Genomic DNA, 14960 nt, shown 5'->3' with positions numbered 1-14960 from the left:
CTCGTCTATGAAGATCAGATGCTCAGTAACACAATTTTCTGTCGTTTTCAAAATAAACATTTCTTAATTTTCGGTCGTTCTCAAACGCACCATTACCAAATTTTCTGTCGCTTTCATAAGAAACTTTACCAAATTTCCGGCCGTTCTGATGAGAAGCATTACCAAAATTTCTATGGGTTCTCAAAAGAAACGCCAAATTTCTGTCGTTCTCAAACAAAACTTGACGAAATATTCGGTCGTTCTCAAACAAAACTTTATCAAATCTCCTGTCATTCCCATCATCATTAAAAAAAATTTCGTCGTTGTCAAAAGAAACACTACCAAATATTCTGTCGTTCTCATAAGAAACAAAACAAAACTATCTGCCGTTCTGGAAATAAACATTACAAAATTTTCTGTCGCCCTCGGAAGAAACACAACTGCATTTCTTAAAGGTGAGAATCCCTCTCGGGAGCGCTGAGCCCATGTCATCAATAAGTTAAGTCGGATTAATCCTTCAAGTTGTAGCCAGCAGAGGCATTAAGCACCTAAAGGCAATTACGAAAGACAGCTCTCAAATCCCTCACTAACGAGCTGTTCCTGAACTAGTCTGCCAACCCTCCCACCCCCACCCCCCACAATCCATTATGGCCACGATCAAAGGTGCTTTATTAATAATGCTGGATACGGGATTAAGATCCAACAGATGCCAGGATTTGCACTTTCTTGGAAATGCATCGTCCCCTTTTTGATGTAGGATGTTAGGACTTGATGAAATGATATTCTTGGATGCAGAAAAGAGAGAGAGAGAGAGAGAGAGAGAGAGAGAGAGAGAGAGAGAGAGAGAGAGAGAGAGAGAGAGAGAGAGAGAGGTAAGTTAGCAAAAAAAAATTATTTTTGAGAAGAACGCTTAATGAAAATACTTTGTAGATGAGAACATATTAAAAAAATGTTTTTTACATTACGGTAGTTATCATAATTACAATCTGGATTAACAGAGAGAGAGAGAGAGAGAGAGAGAGAGAGAGAGAGAGAGAGAGAGAGAGAGAGAGAGAGAGATTTCAAACGAAGGTCTACGAGATCTGAGATGGGCTAATCATGACCAAAAGCAGCAGACGAGATAAGTTTATATGAATGGAACGTCTGTGTAAATATCCCTCGCTAAAACTTGTTTGAGTCACGTAAACAAGTACAACAAAAATTTCCCGAAGTGAAACGTAATATGATTGAGTTAATACCTAGGAAGAGTAACCCTAAGCAAAGAATGAGTCTATAGTAATTGATAATAAGCATCGCACTTCCACGGAATGGTAGCTCGTATATATTTCACTTCACTGCTAGATCGAATCTAACGATAATACGTAAAAACGTCCAAAACAGGCTTGATTTAAATTATTTTAACTAAAAGTTCTAATGTATTTTACCACGGAATTACGCAACCAATTAAACTGTTACTGTCTTGGTCCACATTAAATTGTAAAATTATTTCGAAAAACTTTTGCTAACTTCCTCGAGATGAAATCTGATGGCAACAGCACAAGACCTGGAGAGTTTTCATGACTCAGTTTCTTTCAAAACTGATATACCAGTTGTTTCAACACACATATAGACATCCATACTTAAATATATTATATAAAATATAATTATATACTTTAATACTCACCATGAAAGTATTTAACATATAATTTATGGAAAGGAGTAATGAATTATGTCCATCACAGAATATGTTATTCGTTTGAAGGAAGTAACAGAAGATAATAGGAAATACATGAAGAAGAGAGCAGTTATAAGAGAAAAGATAGAATAAATAAATGAATGAATATATACAATTGTAAATGAATGAGTAAAAGACAAGGTGAATGCGAGAATAGTACAAAGATCAACGAATGACTACCAAGGAATTATAGACGAGTAAACAGAATGATGAGATTTATGCAATATTAGAGCCTCTTACACTCTCGGAGCCTTTTCTGAAAGAAAAACCCCATACGAGAAAATATCGTAACCCAGTTCCCAACGGCCTCAGGTGAAGAGAAGAGAGGCCCGGAATCAAAGCTGTTATTCCTAACGGGAGGAAATTGCTCCCAAGGATTTCTGAGAGAAATCCAGTGATTAAGGTATATGTATATACAGGGACTGTTGTGGTATACGGGATCCCCATTTGGCCTCCAACGAAAACTTCTCCCGAAGCTGGGTATATACGGTTACGTCATATTTTCACCTTTCTCTCCTGGCAGGATTATTTTATCTTCGATTTTTTGGGGGGATATATCTAGGTTTCTGCACATCCGACAAAGCGTTTGCGATTCGGATTTTGGATGGATTTCCTTTCTTTAACTGTTCGTATTGCATTTATTTCGTATTCCAAAGACTACGAATTGTATGTAGTTCTCGGTTTATGTTTCTAGCCCTGGGCGATTATTGCCCAATTCGGGTGTTTGGGGTATTGAAAGTTTACTTCTTCGAAGTATTTTGATGTCAACGATACATTTGATGAATACTTATTTCATGCAAAAAAGGGCTTTGAATTATCTTTTGCTATTCATCAAGATCATATGCTCTAAAAATGTCTTCAAGAACATCTTACATACAGTAATAGCAATATGATTATGAAAACTCAGGTAAAAGTGACCACATTTTAACCACATTTAAGTAACATAAATACTGCATTTTGACTCTTATTTTTGCCATACAGTGTCAGGAAAAGGAAAAAAGAGGGAGAAAGAAATTAACCAAATGTAAATCGGGCCACAGGTGGTAAGGGAAGACACACTTCCCAAAGACCTACATCAAAACTGAAACATGGAATGGAAAGCAATGTAAAAATTATGCCAGAAGCAAAGCGCTATCACCTATCAGGTCATTCATCACTGAAAGAGAAATTGAGAGTAAAAGACGTCTTAAAGATGCAACAGGAGATAATCCTCACAGTTGCACAGTAAAACGAAAGAAAGAGGTTGCAGCCAGGGCCGAAGGGACGCTACAGAGAACCTTAAGTTATGCCTACAGTGCACAATCGTGAGATGCACTTTAGGTACTACTTCCCTATAAGGCGCAAGTGAAAAATAGACTGATCAATCATGGGACGCTTTTTGAATTTCAAAACCATTATAATGTATTCAAAACGTGTATACATGTTTTGCTTATATAGTGACACATTTACACATACATGCATACACATTCCTACTTTTATCTAAAATACTTCGAAGTTACATATACCCTATTTCGGTCTTTTTATATGTAGCTGAAGGAGACTCAAAAGGCAGTTGGAAAGGGACATATGTATTCCGTTTCATATTCTGAATAAAACGTATTGTTGAATGGAGCTGGCTCTCTCTCTCTCTCTCTCTCTCTCTCTCTCTCTCTCTCTCCTCTCTCTCTCTCTCATCAGAGCATTTCATTCTGTACTTGTACCTACAAGTACTTACAATAAATTAGTCCTTACTATGTCAAAATTTATATGTTCTGAATAAATACTAAGGCATATATTATATTCATAATATATATATATATATATATATATATATATATATATATATATATATATATATATATATATATATATACACACACATACATACATTAATAAATTACATTATATAGTATATATATATATATATATTATATATATATATATGTATATATCTATATATATATATATAAAACATATATATATATATATACCATATATATATATATTATATATTATATATAATATATATTATAATATATATAATATTATATTAATATTTATATATTATAATTTATACTATACACGAGAAAAAAACCCTGAGATGAGCCGCAAATGTGTGGTTTAGTTGATTTTCGTATGTTTAATTGAATTCTAATGTTAATATAAAAAGGTGAATAAAATAATTTATTGACCGACACAGAAAAAAAAATATTTATCGTACATCCTTTGCCATTCACAATCACATTTGAAAGTGTGCTGAAGTTGAGGTAAAAAAAAAAGAAATAAAATGAAACTAAAGTTCAGCAATGGTCAAATCGCTAAGGCGGGAATCGGTTGACAGTGGAGAAGGAACTTGGCACGTGGAATAGCAATGCTTTTAATCCGCGTGGTAATGGTCTGCAAAGTTTTGTCTAGCCTAGGAGGGCTACATCTGGCGAACAAGGAAACCGCAGATGCATGCATTCAGTTCTATTATGTATTTGTTTGTCTTTATATATATATATATATATATATATATATATATATATATATATATATATATATATATAGTTACAGGAAGGAGGAAAATTTATTATAACCATGGACATACACACACACACACACACACACATACACACACACACACACACACACACACACACACACATATATATATATATATATATATATATATATATATATATATATATATATATATATATATACATGACTGGTAAAAAGGTTGTTACAACATCACTCCATCTAATAAAGGGATCCCATAAACATGCAAAAATACAGAAAGTAATATATTTCAGAGACTGCTGTCTCTCTCTTCAGGTAGGTAATGAATGTGAAAAGTTACAGAAAAGGAGGTATCTATACCAAGAGATCCATCTACAGGTAAGCCGTCACCTCGCTTGATAATTTCTCTTTAATTTTCTTAAGTGTTGGTTGGAGGGAGATTTTATCTATGATATCTGAATCCCAGGCATTCTTTGCAATGTTCATTACCTGTCCTTGTTTAATCAAGGCTGACTCAACTATCTGGCTTTTGTACCAACATTTGCTTCTATAAATTATACGTGACAAATTCCAGTTTATTCTGGCATTATGGTTATTTATATGGTTAAAAATAGCCAAGCTCTATTGTCCATACCTAACTGACTGTTCATGTTTTATTAACTTCTGGGGAAGTTATTTCCTTGTAAAACTGATATGATATTGGTGACAGTCCAGGCATGGGATTTTGTTTATTCCTGTGTCTTTGGGGATTGGCTTTTGTTGGACGTTAATCAGGGCTTTAGCTAGGGTTTCTGGGATCCTGTCCAGGTGTGGGGTTTTTATTTTATTGTTGGGTGTCTCTCGGGTCTTGTCATGAGGGGGTCAGTACAAAATAACATTTGTTTTATGAATCACTTTCTCAATTATATGGTCAGGATACTTTAAAGATGAAAGTTGCTTACGAATTAGTTCAAATTCTTTTTCCAGGAAATCTGGGGAACAAATTCGTAAGGCGCTTAAGAATAGATTGCTGGCTACATCTATCTTGATAAAAATGTCATGATAACTAAAGTAGTGAATGTATGAAAGTGAGAATGTTGGTTTTCTATATATGATAATTTTGTATTTTGTCGTATCTCTAATTATCAAAACAATTAAGAAAAAGAATTTTGTTGTCCGTTTCCCGATCAACATTAAATTTGATGGTGGGCATAATGCATTTAATTTTGAAAGTAATTCATGTAAATTGCCCACCTATTATCCCAAAATGTTAGAATATCATCTAAATATCTCATCCACACCATGTCTTTTGAGTTTATTACTATAGTTTCAAAGTACTCCATGTATGGATTGGCTAAAACATGACTTAAAGGGCTACCCATGCTACACCGAAATTTTTTCTTATAGAATGACTCCCCGAATGAAAATACTTTATAGATATACACAATTCAACTAACTTTATCATTTTGTGAACGGCCAGTGGGAAATGATCTGAATAGGGGGCTAATTTTTCCATCAAAAACTGAAGAACGTCCTGTACTGGTATGTCTGTGAGTAGGAATCTACACATCAAGCATTAAAGGTTTTATGTTGTGAAGTGGTATATGTGCTTCTTTGAATTTGTGACAAAAATCTTCCAGGAGATGGACTCTGATATCGGACCCTTACCCACTCTCACACAAACTTCCTTTCCATCATTCCTGGGTCAACCGTCACCTGCATACCATCAGAGACTTACTGTCACACCTATATATGCTTTGTATCTATACTCTTGTAACACATCACCTGTCCAGATTTTACCATAGAAAGAAGTGCTCGAAATATATGGTTACAACGGTCTTTAATAAGAGATTTATATACATTTATATATAATATATATATATATATATATATATATACTATATATATATATATATATATATATATATATTATATATATATATATATATAATATATATATATATTACGTATGTGTGTGAATATGTACGTATAGAGAAGGAATTGACCTATACACATAAAACAAAAGAGAGAAAGGATGAGCACTGCTTTTCGAATCATATATCCATCACTACATGTAAAAGAGTAAAACGTTCTTCTGCTCTCACATTTGCTTTTATTTTCATGGCCATTTCCTCTCTCTCTCTCTCTCTCTCTCTCTCTCTCTCTCTCTCTCGTCTCTCTCCGCATCTCGATCTCTCCTCTCTCTCTCTCTCGCTCTCTCTCTCTCTCTCTCTCTCTTCTACCCTCTCTCTCTCTCTCCCTTCTCTCAATCTCTCTTCTTACAGAACCTGCAGCAAGAAAAGTGAAAATAAGATATACACTCTTCTTACTATAAAATATGATGTGCAGAGAACTGGTAGTATACTAGGTAGTTCGGACTAGAAATTTGGTACAGGATCGAATACACTTGACTGTTTTGATGGGAAAGTGTATCACTGTGCATTTATGACGCAAGAATAGAAGAGGGTTAGCTATGAGCTCTCACATTAATTTCAAAGTTAATTTCTTTGTGTCTTCCTCTTTTACCAAAAAACAAGTGTACACACATAGTTCATGACCATTACAAGACCTTTTGCTCTTCTTTAAAACAATCTTTTCCCATTTTGTTTTATAGCCACCATTGATTTTATCCATTTGTTTCCTTTCGCCCTCACTGTCGTCTACAGTCTCAACTCTCCCGAACACTTCGACTTTTTGCAGATTATAAAACATCCTTTCCATACATGCCCAGAATGTATAAGGCAATAAACCCTCTGCGTTAAAGGAAAAAGTTCAGGTTTTGAAAATTCTTGATCCTTCACTTCAAAATACAGTTTTATTAAAGGGGAGAAATTTATTTCCATTTCATTTCTTTGAATTGTCTTTTGCTGTGGAGGCTTTGTAGGGTATCGTATGTCTTTTTGTTTATAACTTGTATTTTATGTAAAAAATATAAATAAGGAATTGTAAGGAGACCTGCATCATGTCTGTCAAATTCTGGTTACTGGCATCATACAATAAATTTTAATGGCTGCAGGGAAAAGTTTGCCAAATATCCTATTTATATATATATATATATATATAATATATATATATATATATATATATATATATATATATATATATATATATATATATATATATATATATATATATATATATATATGTTCAGGATTTAAACCAGAACCAAGTAAAAATAACTTCTTTTAAAAGGAAATTCAGACATTTATAAGATTCCCTTCATCACCAGTCTACCATTTTCTTGAGTGTCCCGTGACTAATCTTTTGTCTGTTCCAAACTTGCCGCCCTTGAAATTATCTCCATAAGTACTAGCTGGAACTTTGGCAGAAGCACATGTTGGACAGAGGAACTGTCCTGGACAAAGGACCACTGAAACGGAAGCTGCCTCAGCGTATACATCTCTCACCTGGGAATCACCCCCAACTGCCTCCCCACCTTTTGCTCTCCCTCCTATGGAGACCACCACTTGTTCAATTAGTTCCATGGAGCAACTCCATTTCTATCAGCTCTGCAATTTGGTAGAAGTCAAGACCGGGGCCGCTACTCAGTTATTCTAATAGAGTAATTTCAAGTGCAGTCAGTTACTATTTTTTTCCTCTAGTCTGTACTTCCTTTTCCAAGGTGACTTTTTGCCTGTTGGTTCAGCATCACATCACTATTTTGGTTACTATAACGCAGTCCCTCCTTTGTTACTTTCAATGCTTTAAATAATTCTCCCTGTGATGTTACTAGTGATATGAGATCTAGTTATGATATTCCCTTTAAGACTAACGTCTGCTACATCGGGAAGTAACATTTGTTGTTCATGGTAAGCAACCCCCTTAATTAATAAAGCAATGCAATATTCTCTTCTGTGCAAGCACCAAGTAATACTATATCCCTGCGAGTAGACCTTGGTGTGAAATAATGAGAGAATCATGTTTAACGCTTTCCCATGTGTCTATTGCCATAGTATTGACCTTGTGATGCAATCTATTAGCAGAGGCAAACATCACCTGCCTCACCGTGAGAAATCTGGAACCCTTAGAAGTGACGCCAGGAACCATTAATTAATTTGCTGAGCTCAAACCTCATTTCCCTGCCAGGACCATTTTCTAGCTATGTATCCCAGCTGACCTTCAATCAACTGTATTTCATTTCAACTCTCGACTGTTGCAAGTCCCTGCCATCCTTAAAGTGTAAATTTGGTGTAAATCTCTTGGAGTTTTCATATAATTTTTCCTTCCATTGACACTGGCCTTCGGCCATAGAATTTGTAATTATTATTCTGTTCTCTAATAGGGTCTTTCAGGAGCTTCAGTAAAGAGCTACCTCATTTTTCTGACACCGAGAATGAGAAATCATAATTATTGGCGAACTTGTCCTAGAATCATGTTAAAATCGTGAAAATTCCTTGCAATAACAATTATCAACCAATTATCAGCCAATAGCGATTGCAAATAAACTTATATCATGGGAGAAATTAACCTGAATTCTGGCTGTGAATCGAGTTCCTTTTTTTTTCTTTTTTGAGTGCATGACAAGGGCTTTCAAAATCTCCACAGCAGGTAAGGAGACTTTTTTTTATCTTTTGTTACTTTGTATTTGACGAGGTATTCTAGTTAGGGGGTGAACAAAATCCAACTGCCATCAGAGTAATGATAGGTAGAATCTTAGGTCACATAAATGCCGATAGCCTAGAGACAGGGACGTTCATTAACTAACCTTAATTTTTTTACATCTTCTTCCCAGCTTTTTCCCATTTTTATATGGGGTCGCCGTTTCGGATGAGCCGTTTCCATCTATTTCTATCTTGCACTTCTGCCTCATCAATTCCCTTCTCATGTAAATCTCCTCTCACACAGTCCTTCCATCTCTTTCTTGGTCTCCCTCTCTTTCTTCTTCCTTGCACCTCCACTCCCATAGTATGTCTCCCAGTGTGGTCCTCATCTCTCCTCAACAGGTGTCCATACCATCTCAGCCTCCCCTCCTGCACTTTCTTTGATACTTCCACCACCTTAGTTGACCCCCTTATGTAGTCATTTCTGATCCTATCCACTCTTGTTACCCCAGACATCCACCTAAGCATTCTCATTTCTGCCACATCCATCTTCTTCTGCTCTGCTTTTCTCATGCTTGCTGTTTCCGTACCATACAGCATTGCTGTTCTTACCACCGTCTTGTGAAATTTTCCTTTTAACCTAAGCGGCACTCTTTTGTCACAAAGAACTCCCGAGGCCGCTCTCCAGTTGTTCCAGCCTGCCTGTACCCGATGTTTTACTTCTTCTTCCATACTTCCTCCAGCGTTAACAAAAGATCCCAAATACTTAAACTTATCAACTCTCCTTATTTGCTCTCCACCAAGCTGAATACTTTCTCTATCATCCCCCTCAGTGGTGGTACACATATATTCTGTCTTGGATCTACTTATTCTCATTCCTCTGTCCTCCAGTACTTGTCTCCATCTTTCCAATTTCACTTCCAGATCTTCCCTGCTCTCTGCACACAGAACAATATCATCCGCATACAATATGTTCCATGGTACTGTCTCCCTTACTTCCTCTATTATAACATCCATCACTATGTTAAAGATAAATGGGCTCAGAGCCGACCCCTGGTGTAATCCTACTCTCACCTCAAAACCTTCTGTCTCCCCAACACTGCTCCTCACTCTGGTAAATACATTCCGGTACATCTCTTGTATCAATCGCACATACTTCTCTGGCACCATCTTCTCCCTCAGGCTCCTCCATACCTCTTGTCTCGGGACTCTGTCATAAGCCTTTTCAAGGTCAATGAATACCATATGTAGGTCCCTTTGTCTTTCCCCGAATTTCTCCATTATTTGCCTCAGACAAAATATACCATCTGTTGTTCCCCTTCCCTTCATAAATCCCATCTGCTCTTTACCTATTTGTACTTCTTCTCTCAGTCTAGCATCTATCATCCTTTCCAGTATCTTCAAAGTGTGGGACATCAATTTAATGCCCCTATAATTACCACACTCTTGGACATCGCCTTTCCCTTTAAAAATTGGGATCAATATACTCCCACGCCACTCATTTGGTATCTTTTCCTGTTCAAGGATCTTTATCATAAGATCGTACAGTATATCCACTCCTTCATCTCCTAATGCTTTCCATGCCTCCACCGGGATCATGTCTGGTCCGGTTGCCTTCCCATTCTTCATCTTCTTCAGTGCATTTATAAAGTACCTCTTGCCTAGAAAACCTCATTACCATGCCAATGTTCACTTGCCCATCCTCTCTTATTAGTCTATTATTTTCTTCATTTAACAACTGTTCGAAATATTCTTTCCATCTCTTCACAATGTCTTCCTCCTTTCTAAGCACTACACCCTCTTGATTCTTTATTTGTTTGATGTGTGTTATATCTTTGGTGCTCTTATTTCTAGCCTTTGATAGCTTCATCATCTTCTTTAATCCTTCCTTTGTCCCCAGCTCATTATACACATCATCATACGACTTTGCTTTAGCTTGGGCTACCACCTTTTTCACCACCTTGTTTTTCTCTCTGTACCTATTTCTGTCTTCCACTGACTGTGACTCTTCCCATCTTTTCTTTGCCTCCTTCTTATCTTTTACTACTTTCTCAATGTCTTCATCCCACCACCAACTATCCTTTTCTTCCCATATGATACCAGATGTCTCTCCTAGCAGCTCCTTTCCATGCCTTCTTATTACTGCTGCATTTCGTGCCCACCATTCTTGAACATCTTCAATCCCTATATCAATATCCTCCAAAACCCTCCTCTTAAACTCTCTCTTCTTATCCCCTTCCTTCTGTAATTCGTACCATTTAATTTTCCTTATCCCTTTAGCTTTGGTTTTTCTTTCCCTTTTCAACTTCAAGTCCATACATAGCAGCCTGTGTTGGGGGGCTACATGGTCGCCTGGAATAACTTTGCAGTTCTTGACCTCCACCAGATTTATCCTTTTATACAAGAAATAGTCTATCTGGGAGAATCTTCCCCCACTCCTATATGTTATTAGGTGTTCCCTTTTCTTCTCAAAAAATGTGTTTACTATTGCCATGTCGAATGACACAGCAAAGTCCACTACACTCTCTCCTTCTGGGTTTCTCTCCCCAATTCCATGGCCCCCATGCACCCGCCCAATCGCCTCATTTTCACTTCCGACATGGCCATTTAAATCTGCCCCAACTATCACCCTCTCATGCTCTTCCAGTTCTTGCATTATTCCATCCATGTCTCTCCAGAAATTTCCCTTCTCTTCTTCTGTGCAACCAACTTGTGGTGCATATGCGCTTATAATATTCAGAATCTCTCCTCCATAACATATCTTCAATCTGATGATACGGTCATTCTTTCTATGCACTTCTATTACCGAGTTCTTTAGTTCACTAGACAGTACTATGCCAACTCCATTTCTACCTTGTTTATTTGCTCCACTATAATATAGCTTATATCCATCTCCCAACTCTTTAGCTTTATTTTTTTACATGCTAATGCATTAAGCACATATTTATTGACACGTGCAAGCCCAATACCCAACTCCCTCCTACTGCATTAAGCACAATCCCCAACCCCCCTCCCTAATACCCCACCATATAGTTTTTTCCTTTGTTTTGTTGTGATCTATCTTCCCTCCAATCAAGGCCATTTTTTTAAGTGTTAGATTACATTTTCCGGGAGTGAGCGAGCAGTTCAAAACAATATATATATATATATATATTAATTATATATATATTCTATTATATATATATATATATATAGTATATCTATAATATATATAGATTAGAGATCTATATATATATACTATATATATATAAGTAGATATAATATATATATAGTTAAGTCTTGAGATTTATATAATATAGTTATATATATATATTATATATAATATATATATATTATAGATATTATATAATATAAGAGATATATATATATATCATATATATATATATATAGATATATATATATATATATATATATATATAATATATAAGATATATATATATATTATATTAAAATATATATATAATATATATATATATATATATATATATATATATATATATATATATATATATATATAGATATATATATATATATATATATATATATATATATATATATATTATTATAGCTATATATATATATATAATATATATATATATATATATATATTATATATATATATATATATATATATATATATATATATGTGTGTGTGTGTGTGTGTGTGTATAGATACACACACACACGTATGTGATTACAGTAATTATTGCAACAAAATCATCTATGTAATTTAAGTAATCATCGCAACAAAATGAAATCTTGTCTGAAAATAAGTTTTCAGTCACAGTACCAGAACATTTTGTCACATATCATCCTACGTAATTTTAATACTTTATCTACCTTTCCGCCTTTTGTTCTATCTGACCTATATTTAAATTTTTCTGAGCCCAAACGTTTGCAAACAACTAAGAAAGCGCTCGTTTGCAGGGAGGAGAGACAGCACCAGTTGACCAAAGGCCCATTTTCAACTGACCCTAGAACTCGGTGAAAAAATCTTCCAGGTAAAAGATATTACGTGAATAAATGTATTTACATGAATGTCAAATTTGTTGAGATGTCAACTTTTTTAGTGTGTATAATTCTATTAGATATTTCTGGACACTAACTAGCTTTAGACAATTATAATGAAAGAGCCATGTCTGTAGTTTCAAGAGAATAGTAATGTAGGAATTCCTAAGTACGTAGCTGGAGGTTAATAAAACTATCATTATATTATTATTATTATATTGTCTTCCACAGTCATCCAATTCAACTGGGTGGTTTTTATAGTGTGGGGTTCCGGGTTGCATCCTGCTTCTTTAGGAATCCATCACTTTTCTCACTTTGTGCACACACTCTTCTGCATAAGTCCTGGAGCTACTAGTTTTTCCCGGGTTCGGGATCTTGGGATCGTGGCTGGCTTTCCTATGATTATGGGTACAATTTCCACTGGCATATCCCATCTCCTTCTTAATTCTATTTTCACGTCTTGATACTTGTCAATTTTTTCTCTTAATTTTTCCATCTACTCTGGTGTCCCATGGTATTGTGACATCAATGAGTGATACTTCTTGATTTTGTCAATCAACGTTAAGTTTCTAGTCTAAAGGCACGTATTCATCCTATCTGTTCTAATACATAGTCCAAGAGGTTCTTTGCCTGATTGTTTTCTATCACTCCCTCAGGTTGGTGTTCGTTACACTTAATATACTAGCTGGTGTTTCTTGAACAGGGTTTTGCTATTGAATCATGCCACTTTTTGTACTGGTTCTGTTTTGTGCTGGTTCTGTGCAAGTGCCTGACATTCGCTTCCTATATGGTTTGTGCTTGTTTTTCATACCACACTTCCTGCATATGGGTGAGATGTTATTTTCATCTACTGTTGTTTGGCCATATCTAATTCTTAGGGCCTGATCTTGTGCTGCCAATACCTTTCCTTCTGTTTCCTTCATGAGTTCTCCCCTCTTTAGCCCGTGCCATGTTTCATCGCTGGCCAGTTCTTTAATGTGTCATGCACTGTCCATGCATTGGTTTGTTGTGCCATTCCTCCGTTCTGTTTGTCATTCTCCTGTCTCTGTATATTTCTGGGTCTATGTCTGCTTTAATCGGTCCTTCTTCCCATGCACTCCTTAGTCACTCGTCATCGCTGTTTTTCACATATTGCCCCAGTGCCCTGCCCTCGATGTTTATGCTTAAGGGGTATCGCCTTGCAATTGTTTGAATAACAAGGTTACTTTTGACCTGCGATGATATCAGCAGATGTCCGTTGGTATACATCACACCTTCATCAAGTATCACTGACTGTGATGATATTTTCTAAGTCCCCATCAATAGTTACTTCTAGTATGAAGGTTTGAAGACGTTAAAACTCATATTACTTTATAAGTTATATTTAACAAAGCTACATCACAATGATAGCTGCAAGAAGATCTGGATAGCTCTTCAAGCGGAGAGGTGGGGTAGAAGTCAGATATACAATTCTGTTTACAAGAACATAGTCGAGCGAAACATTGCTCAATTTTGTACACATACATGGATACACGGATCTTGGTCTGTGATGTAGGCACAGACTGTGATGGGAACAACATGTTTTTTGCCAGAGGGGCATTGGTTGGCGTTACCTTTTTCAATATTAAACGCTGATCCAGGTGTCTACAAACTAAGACGTTATACAAAGTTGTGTCAGAGCAACGTCAAGGGAATGTCAACTTTTCTCTAATTTATGCTTTACAATTCTGCAAGATCCTAAAGGAGCCCTTGAGTCATGTTATTAATTCAACAACATGTTACGTAACTTATAGAATGTCAAAATACATTCGTTATTGTATGTAATCTCTTACATATATAGTCCTCTAGGCTCAGAAGTTGTCTCTCTCCTTCCTTTCGTGTTATGTAGAGTCTGTCCGTATTTGCTCTTGGGTGTAGTGCTTTGTGTATTTTACTGTGTTTTCTAGTTTTCTGGTCATTGCTGTGGAGTTCAGCCTTCGTCCGCTTCACTATTCCTGTGCTGTATCTGATTACTGGTACTGCCCAAGTGTTTATGACTTTTGTCATATTTCCAGCAGTACGTTTTGACTTGAGTATCGCCTTAAGTCTCTGTACATATTCTTTCCTGATCGTGTCCTTCATCTTTTTGTATTTTATATCCTCTCTTTCTATTATTCCCAGGGATTTGTATCCTGTCTCATCTATGTGTTTGATGCTATTCCCATCTGGTAGCTTTATCACTTCAGTCCCTGTCACTTTGCCTTTTTGTATGTTGACCAAGGCACATTTTTCTATTCCTA

The sequence above is a fragment of the Macrobrachium nipponense genome, chromosome 1, assembly GCF_015104395.2.
Source record: "Macrobrachium nipponense isolate FS-2020 chromosome 1, ASM1510439v2, whole genome shotgun sequence".
Classification (NCBI taxonomy): domain Eukaryota; kingdom Metazoa; phylum Arthropoda; class Malacostraca; order Decapoda; family Palaemonidae; genus Macrobrachium; species Macrobrachium nipponense.
Note: the sequence above shows the minus strand (reverse complement) of the source record.